Here is a 10,530-nt window from a genome sequence, read left to right on the forward strand (position 1 = left end):
TGTGAAGACTGAAGCACAGTATGACTATGAGGAAGAAAATAGAGTGAAGCTAAGAGTCCACACTGCATGAAATGTATTAAAGTCCTATTATTGGTAAGCATAGGTTAGGCATACATTTTCCATATTTTCTTCAGGCATGTTAAAAATAAAAATACCTATTTTCATAAATCAAAAATGGTGATTAAGAGTGTATAAAATTCTAAAAAATCCTCCTATGATTCTTCTTGAGATCATTATTGAAAAATACAGCAGAAATCACCCTTTATGAAAATAGAACCAGGAATTTAAAAAATTGAACAATTTCTTATACATGAGTCCTCTGGTCCAACTATATTAGCCTAATTTATTAAGTTATTACGCAGAAGTATAAATTTAGAAAATCTCTACCTATGTTTATTAAACCTGGATGATTAGAAAGGACAAATGAAAGAAGGAAAATAATTATATTTAGGTGGATATACAGAATAGTGTGGATAACTATTATTGATTTCTGCTGATCTTTTGAAAAGGAGAAGTTAATGCTTAATTTTTTTTAATCCGAAAAATTTTTTCATCTGGAATTTCTTATAACTTCTTTGTCATTGTTTTTGTTTTTTAAACAAATCTTACACGATTGTATCTGGTAAGCTGAACAACTGATTTGAGTATAGCACCAAGTAATATGGCCACCATTGTTGAATTTAGTGAAATTACTTTGTTTAGTGAAATCTTGCATCATTCCTAATGTTTTCTATCACTATTTTGTATTCTTTAAAAATTGAAAAAAATAAAAATGTTTCAAAAGAAAGTAGACTTTTCATTTTCCATAAAGTTATGCTAAAACCGCTAATATCTGCAGCTTGCGGCTTACATATATGTTCTCTTCCAAGACCATTTCCAGGAAGATATTGTGATCATCTTCATTTTAACTTGGGGACACTCATACTTGCTAATTAACTTACCATAGACTCCTAGCCAGAAGATGGGAAAATCAATTAAGAATAACGATCTTTTTCATCTCTAACAATAAAAATAAAATTTGAAAAAAAGTATTTTCAACACTAAATCTTGTTTTCCTAAAAAAAATTTTTTTGTTTGTTTAATTTTATGTATTTGCTACAGGGTCTCACTATGTAGGTGAACTGTTAGTGATCCGCCTTGTTTCAACCTCCCTGGTGCTGGGATTACAGGTGTGCAGCACTATGCCTGGGGCCTGGGGGGATGGGGATGGGGAGGCACTGCAGGCAGTGGTGGGGATTGAACCCAGGTCCTTCTGCTTGCCTAAGCAGACACTTAGTCCCCTGAGCGCTCTTGCTGGCCAGCCATATAGAATTTTTTTAAAAAATCTAAATTATGAATACAAATTATAAAGAACATAAAGTACTACATTAAGTGTAGTGATCAATGAAATTTTCATATGTATATGCCTATATAGCAACCATCCTAAGATACAGTACATGTCAAATACCCTAAATGTTTCTCTGTTGGTCACCAGTCATTCTTCTAAAGATATTCAAAATTCTGGTTATATTTTTGATTGTTTTATCAGTCCTTCAACTTCATGTCAATCAAATTATATTGATTGTTTTGTGTTTTGGATTCTTTTGCTATGTCTTTGAAATTCATCTATAAGACCTGCAGCACTATTCCTGTTCAATTTTTAAAAAACAGCTTTATCGATCTTTTTTTTTTCCATTTGTTTATCTTTGGAAAACACTTATTTAAATAATTGAACTATTTTAAAAGTTGGATTAATTTTCAGTTGTGAAGTTATAAATTTCTTAGTATATTTTGGGATTAAGGTCTCTTTTGGGTATAAATTGAGTGTCCCTTTTTTTAAATTTTGAGAATCACAAGTGTTTTAGATTTTAGATTTTGAGAGATTTTGAAATGTCTGCATATACATTTTGAGATAACTTGGAAATGGGTCTCAAACTGAAAAATGAAAGAATCCAAGAGTAATTTTAGACAATATATTTAGTGTGCCTATGATCAGTCTGTGACTCATTACCTTAAGCGCGATGTGGAATTTTCCATTTGTGGCATCATGTTGGTGCTCAAAAAGTTTGCATTTTAGAGCATTTTGGATTAGGAATGCTTAATCTGTACATGAGTTATACATTTTTCCTCCCTGTCTATGGGTTGTCCTTTCACTTTCTTCTTGATAGAATCTTTAACACTTCAATCTTTTAATCCAGTTTATCTGTCTTCATTTGTTGGTCTGCTTTTGGCATCAGATCTAATTAATCATTGCTTAATCATAGGTCATAAAGACTTACTTCTACATCTCCTCTAGCAGTTTTTCAGTTTGTCTTACTGCTGTTATAATTAGGTGCATTATCTATTTTGAATTCATTATCCATTTTGAGTTAATTTTTGTACAAGGCATGTAGAGGCCCAAATTATCTTTCACATGTAGACATCAAAATTTCTATGCAACATCTATTGGGAAGGCAGCTCTTTTTCTATTAAATTATCTTGACACATTTAGAAAAACAATGAAGTGATAATAAGGTTTATGTGAAGATTTACCTTTGAAATGTCAGTTGTACTCCTTTTCTTCTTATGTCTTTTTAAAATGTCAGTACCACACTATCTTCATTACTATTGCTTGGTTCAAGGTCTTGAAATCAGGACATATGTCTTTCAACTTTCTTCTTTTCCTAGACTCTGTCAGCTATTTTTCAATCCTTGTATTTCCACATGAACTGTGAGATCAGGTTTTTAGTAAGGCAGCTGGGGTTTTGATAGGGTTTGCATTATACCTGTACATCAATTTGGTGAATATTCTCATTTAAAAAATGTTAAACCTTTGGGCTGGTGAGATAGCTCAGCGGACTAACACCTGCTTTGGCAAATGTAAGGACCAGGGTTTGATCCCTGGTCCTGCATACCACATTGGCCCTGCCCCCAGGCTGTGCTGGGCTGGCAAGCAAGTCGGGGTGTGGTAACATACACCTGTAATCCTAGTGCTGAGGAGGCTGAAAACAGGAGGATCACTGCCAGCCTAAACTGCATAGTGAGACCATGTAGCATATACAGAAATGAAAAAAAAAAGAATAAAGAAAAAGTTCAACCTTCTGATGTGTGGACATGTCTTTATATTTATTTGGATCTCATTTTATAGTCTTTATTGTTTGTGCCTTTCAGTTCTTTGGTTATATTTGTTTCTGAGCATTAATTTTATTCCTTTTGGGATTTGTTTTCTTAATCTCAGTTTTGGATTGTTCACTACTATTGTATAGGAATACCATTTAAAATATTTAACTGTATCCCACCACATTGATAAACTTGTTCCTAATTAGTTTTTGTTGTTGTTGTTGTTTATTTTTTTTTAGTTTCAGAATAGCACACCATTGTTTCTTTCTCTGTTACTGATGGACGCATCAGTTTTAATTGCTTGTGGACTCTGAATAATGCTTCTGTGAACATTCTGAAACATGCTTTTTGGTGGACAGAGGCACTCATTTGTCTTGAATACATATCTCTGTGACATCTTGGAGCCATGACTTAGGCATACTGTAAGTCCCTTTAGGCAATTTGCTTTTGTATCTATACTTGGCAACATCATTTTTTATTTTTTTATTTTTTGCATTTTAGAGAAGGATCTACAGGGTGTCCAGGGTCTCACTTCTAGATCAAACTCATAGTGATCCATCTGTTTACAACCTCCCAAGAGCTGGGATTACAGGTGCACACCACCATGCCCAGTCTCTACATCAATTGTATGAATTAGTTCACTATGATTTTTTTAACTAGTGGATGATTGTTATTTACCAAAATAAGAAAAAAATGGAAAGATGCCTTCAGGTGTGGAGGGTACAAGAAAAAATCAGAATAAGAGGAGGAGAATATGTAGTTTAGAATTTTTTTTCCTAATATAAACTCTGGAAAATAGAATAGGAAACACTTTTTCTTTTTAAAGAATGAGCATCTATAGACATGGTTCAAATAGATCAATAGACTGCTCCTCCTGTCTGCCTTGTTTTATAGAAATTCTTTCCTCTACTTGGTAGAGGAATGTCTCACCTGAAATGTAGTCTTAAAATACTGCATGAAAAGTAGTTAAGAGGCAGCATTGTTTCACTTACATGTAAAGAAGTAAATTTAAACAAGTAATTTAACAACTATCTTTCCCTACTTTGTACCTCTCATTTGATGAAAGGAGTAAGAAAAATGTTTTAAAAATTGTGTCGTGACCTGAAGAATGGTGATGAGGTTAACTCTTTACTTGAGCAAAACCCTAGCTTGTCTGCAGGGAATATGATAGTTGGTCCAAATTCTTTTTACATGGAAAAATAAAGAAGAAATCATGAGAATATGTTTAAATTTGAATTTAACCAAAAATAGAAATAAGTATATATTTCAAAATTGGCAGAATTTTGCTTCCTAATGAGAAATGAAAAGGAAGCCAAATTTGAAGAAAAATTGTTAAGCATATTTAAAGTTGAGTAATTTATTTTGTGGGCATTTCATAGAACATTTTGATATAGTATTTTTAGATATAGATGATGACTTACAAAGTTCTATCTTTCAAAAGTCAATATAGTTAACAATTTGAAAGTTTAAAAAATTGTTTTACTTTAAGGACATTGTTTTTATCAATATCACTTGTAATTCCAATTTCTTGCTGTATTTTCCGTACTTCTTTTTGTAACATTTTCTTTGGTTACTTTAGCATCTGTGTTTGTGACTTTTTCCATATGTTGTCTCCATAGTTTCACTGCCTTCCTGATTTCCCAACTTTTCTGGACTCTTCTACCTGGAACTGGGGAAAATTTCTAGCTTTGGCATTCTATTTTTAAACCATGACTTCCATTCATCTCTTTCATTGTGAGCTTTATAGAGCTTGTAGTTATGGCTCATTGAAAAACTTCCTCTTCTTTATTTTCTATTCCTCAATTATACACCAATTCTTACTGCTTCTTTGTCAGTTATTATAATTATTTTTAGATACTGTAATAAATGTTCTTGATAGCAATGTAGAAATATTCCCTTGTTTGACTTTTTGTTTGTAGGGTTTATTAATTTCCTAACTTTTGGTGAACACCTTACCCTTAATCAATCACTCCTGGAGGCTGAATTTTCATGGACACAGTCACATAAGGATAGTGATTGTCTGGGGTCTCCAGGAAGAGGTGACGGCATTTATGATTTTCTTCAAGCATAGATTTATACTGTTTTCCTAGAACCATGACCTATTTGCCACCATGTTTACTCCCACTTGATCTTCAGAAAGGGCTATTATAATCTTCCAGTTTTACCTAAGTACCTTCCCAAAAGAGGGACACTAGTTACCTTGCCTCCTGTCTTTCCTAAAATCTTTCCACCTGTGCTCTTGTTTGATACTCTGGTATACCACCTACATTTCTCCCAGGATCAATTTCTTGAATTCACTTGTCCCTTTTTCTGAAGGAATTTTTTGAAGAAATTGTTCCTTCCATAAGATAGTGTTTCTTAACTAGAAGTTACTTTACTTTTTCATGGATATTTGGCAGTGTTCAGAGAGATATTTTGAGTTTTCGAAACTGGCTGGACGGGTGCTACTGGTATCTATTGGTAACAGGCCAGAGAAGCTGTTCAACATCCTCTAATGGACAGGGCAAACTCTTAGAACAAAATTGTCCAGACACAAATGCCTTCGGGGTCATGGTAGAAGAACCCTGCTCAAAGTTTAAATCAAGTCCAAAGTTTACCTTCTCAAGAATTTTAAATATTGTGTTTTAAGGACCATGCTTACCTCTTTGAGTTCACCTTTTACTTTTTTGTTGTAAATTTGTAGAATTTCAATCAACATTTGCTGGCTTAATTTCATTACTTTCCATTCACTTTGCTAAAAAGCAGATGGTGAAAATTTTTACCTAGTAGAAATTATTAAGGTACTTAGAACATTCAGCTTTCTCTGTGAACATTTTACAATGACTTTGGAAGTCAATAAAGCAGATGAAAACACTTTTATCTTCCTAATTTATAGTTTGATTCTTGGCAACAACAGTCTGTAAACTTGAGCTTCGATGCTCATTTAGATGTTTTCCTTTGTTATGATGGATGAAGAACTGGTGACTTTTTTGTTGTTGAAACAATAGATTTATGAAACATAATTTTAAATACACATTTGAAATCCAGTTATGAAAAAGTTTTACAGTATATTAGAAATTTTAACAAAACTAGAATAAATTGAAAAATACTTTCCTTATATAGGTAGGGCCAAATCTACGAGGTCTGTTGTTGGAGTAGTTCCTCACATAAGGCTCTTGTTCTCCCTGGAAACATCAGTAGATGCTGTACCTTCTCCCTGGAAACATCAGTAGATGCTTTGCCATATACATTTGTTCCAAGTCTTCTCAGGGCATTTAATAGACTATTTTAAAAACATAACATAACAAATTTCTAGTAAAATGGGAAATAATCCTAACTTCTTCTCTCTTGTCACCCGCATAGTCATTTGGTGAAACTTCTTGAAATCTCTATATTAAAATTGAATTCTTGCCAGGCTTGGTGGTGCATGCCTGTAATCCTGGCACTGGGGGGGCTGAGGCCTAAAGAAACATGCAAGAACAATAGTTATTATTAGATGTCACTAAGAATAAAACTACATGGAATATAGCACACAGGGAATAATAATACATTGGTTTATAGAAATCATAATAGAAAATTTCCAAAATATGAGAAATGAGTTTTGTGTACAGGTAAGTAAAACTTACAAAACACCAACCTATTATGTTGAAAGAAGAAGCTTCCCATGATGTATAATTGAGATAGCACATGCCCCTGCCAATCTTGAATTTTAAAGGATGTCAGAAGTAAAATATCACATATAAAAGTAAATCCATTAGAATCTTAGCACACTTTACAACACAAACTTTAAAGTCTAGATGAGCTGGAAGTGAAATATTTTAAGCTATAGAAGCAAACAACTTCCAGCCCATGTTGATTCATCTGGCAAAACTTACTTTGAAAGTAGATGGAGAAATAAGGACATGTGATGAAAAATAACTCAAGAGGTTTATGAATACCAAACCAGCACTTTAGAAAATAATCAAGAATGTGCTAGGGACTGGCGAGACAGCTCAGCAGAATAAGCACCTGCTTAGGCAAGCGCAGGGACCAGGTTCAATCTCCAGCACCACATGCTGTGCCAACCCCATTCCGAGGGCAGGCTGAGATGGCCACAGAGTCTGGGCGTGGTGATGCATGCCTGTAATCGCAGGCCTTGGGAGGCTGAGAGCAGGAGGATCACTATGAGTCCAAGCTGCATAGTGACACCCTGTGACAACCAAATACATTTTTAAAAAAATGCCCTAGACAGATACCGTGAAATCAACAATGCCAAAAAGCAGGATGGAATGAATATACCAAGAAAGCTGAATAGATAAAACAAAAAAAAGCAAGAGAAAAATTAAGGAGTTCTCAGTGAGGAAAATGCAATGACAGGAATTAATGAACACCTCTCAATAATAATGGTCTTATTGTAAACCATCTCAACTCTCATTATAAATGATCTCAGTTCCCAAATCAAAAGACACAGATTGGCAGACTGAATATAAAGACAGAACACAACAGTCTGTTGCATTCAAGAAACTCATCTACTCCAAAAAGATAGTCATAGCAAAAAGAAATTCATAGGAAAAAGAAATCAAAGGATATAAAACTATTTCATCTATTAGGACCCCCAAACCAAAAATTATGTCTTCATGTTGGAGTATTCCCTTAAGTAGTATGTAGTGACTTTGTCTCTGATCAATTTTGCCTGGAAGTTTGCTTTTGTCTGTGAGTAAAATGGCTGGGGGTGGGCCCAGCACAGCATGCCGTGGAGTGAACCCCTGCTGCTGCTCTCTGAGTAAGCATGCGCTTTAGTCTGCTGAGCTATCTGGCCAGTCCATAATAACCAAGTTTAGCATTGTAACAGGTTAAAATCTTACACAAAAATCATTGTCCCTCATGTATTTCAATAACTCAATAAGGGACCGGCCAGATAGCTCAGCAGATTAAAATGCCTTCTTAGGCAGATGCAAGGACCAGGTTTCAATCCCCAGTACGCCGTGCCGGCCCCTCCACCAGGGTGTGCTGAGAGGGTGATTGAGACTGGGCATGAGGGTGTACACATGCAATCCCAGTGCTTGGGAGGCTGAAAAACAGGAGGATCAAATTTATGTAGTGAGACCCTGTATTAAATACATAAAAAAGAAACTAAGAAAACAATACTATTCACAAAGACATCAAGAAAATGAAGTACCTAGAAATTAACCTAACTAAGAAAATGAAAGAACTCTATAACCAAAGCTACAGTACTTGAAAAAAGAGATTTAATTGAACATTAGAAAATGGAAAGATATCCCATTCCTGGATAGGTAGAGCTGGTATTGTCAAAAAGGCCATACTCCTCAAAAAGATCTCTCTCTCTCTCTCTCTCTCTCTCTCTCTCTCTCTCTCTCTCTCTCTCTCTCTGTCTGTCTCAACACAATATATTGTGTTATTGAGATACATGTGTATCTTTCTTTAATACATGGTATTATGGACAACAAGAGCAAGCAGGAGGTATATCACAATATCTAAATTAAAGTTACACTACAAAGCAACAATGATAAAAATAACATGATATTGTCACAAAAATAGATATGTGGATCAGTGGAACAGAACAGGGATATGAAAAAATTTCAGGTATATTCAGCTGTTTGATTTTTGACAAAGGGGCCAAAAACAGGAGAAAAGATAGCCTATTTAACAAATAGTGCTGGGAAAACTAGATATATGTAGAAGATTGAGGCAGGACCAGTCACTTTTACCATGTACTAAACAAATCAAAAGGGATCAAATAGCTAAATATTGAAACTGAAACTTATTGGAGGATAAAATTGGTAAAGCACATGAAGTCATAGATGTAGGCAAGAGCTAACTAAATATAACTAATTGCACAAGAAATAATAGCAACAATCAAGAAATAGATTTATATTACAGTAATAGCCTTCTGCACAGCAAAGGAAATAATTAATGGAGTGAAGAGACAACTTACAGAATGGGAAAAAATTTGTCAACTGCTTTTCAGAACAAGGACTAATATTTAGAATACATACACAATTTAAAAAAAATAGGCCACTCCAAATAAAAGACTCAGTGAAAGACTGGGTAAGTGAATTGAGTATGTCCTTCTCAGAAGATGAAATGCAAAGGTCCAATAAACACGTGATAAAATGGTTAGTATCTCCAGCCATCAGAGAAATGCAAATTAAAACAGCACAATTAGTTTATCTTACTCCAGAAAGAGTGTCATCATCAAAGAACCAAGCAACAACAAATACTTTTAAGGCTATGGTGAAAAAGGTACCCTCCTGTGTTTTTGGTACGAATGTAAACTGGTACAACCATTATGAAAGTCAGTATGGAGATTTCTCAGAGAACTAAAATTAGGAATTCTACTTGACTTAGGTACCCTAGGTATCTTTCCAAAAGAGCCAAACTTGTCATGTCCCAGTGATACATGCATACCAATGTTTATAGCAGCCAAACTGATAGCACCTGTATACTGGAAGCAGCCTTTGTCTCTACCAACAGATCAGTGGAGAAGGAAAAATTGGCATCTATAAATAACGGAATACTACTTAGATACAAAGATGGATAAATTTGTAGGAAAATGGATATACCTGGAAAATATAATGCTAAAGTGAAATAAATCAGATGCATAAGCTTAACTGTCATGTTGCATCTCTCATTTAAATAAGGCAATGTACAAATACAGACCTGAAATAAAGGACTGATAGAAGCAAACAGAGAGATAGACCTTTTGCAAATGGGAAGAGTTCTAATAGTCCAAGGTGAAGGGAGGGAGGGAGAGGGGAAGTAAGAACATTTCAGATGTGTTGTGTCCAGTACAAAGCCACAGGTAGAAGATAAACATCATATGTTGCAAACACAAACTAAAAGTAACAATCATAATAATAATAATAATAAAAATGAGGACAGGCGATTTAAAGTTGAGCGAATGAAATATATGGGGAGGTGAAGGAGAATAAAACAATAAAGATCATGTATATGTACCTACTTCCTAAGTATTGCAAACAGGTAGCAAAAAAATAAAGTGAAAAATTAAAAAAAGAAAACTAAACCACATAGCATAAAAAAAATTTCGCTGTCAACTTGTTTTTTTTTCCCCACTGGAGACTATTTCCTAAGGGAAAAAAAACCCAATAAAAATTATATAGTTAGGTATTAACAAGGAAGTGAATGATCTCTACAGTGAAAATTACAACATTCTTAAAAGGAAACTGAAGCACCAGTGAGGCATCTCAGTGGACTAAGCATCTGCTTAGGCAAGCACAGGGACCGAGGTTCATTCCCTGCACCACATGCCACATTGAACCTGCCCCCAGGCACTCTGAGCTGGCCACAGGGACCAGGAGTGGTGGTGCGCCTGAAATCCCAGCACTGGGGAGGCTGAGACAAGAGGATCACTAGACTCTGAGCTGTGCAATGAGACCCTGTACCAAAATATATAGTTCTCTCTCTCTCTCTCTCTCTCTCTCTCTCTCTCTCTCTCTCTCTCTCTCTCTCTCT

Source organism: Octodon degus, unplaced genomic scaffold, assembly GCF_000260255.1.
Source record: "Octodon degus isolate 3935 unplaced genomic scaffold, OctDeg1.0 scaffold00059, whole genome shotgun sequence".
Lineage (NCBI taxonomy): Eukaryota > Metazoa > Chordata > Mammalia > Rodentia > Octodontidae > Octodon > Octodon degus.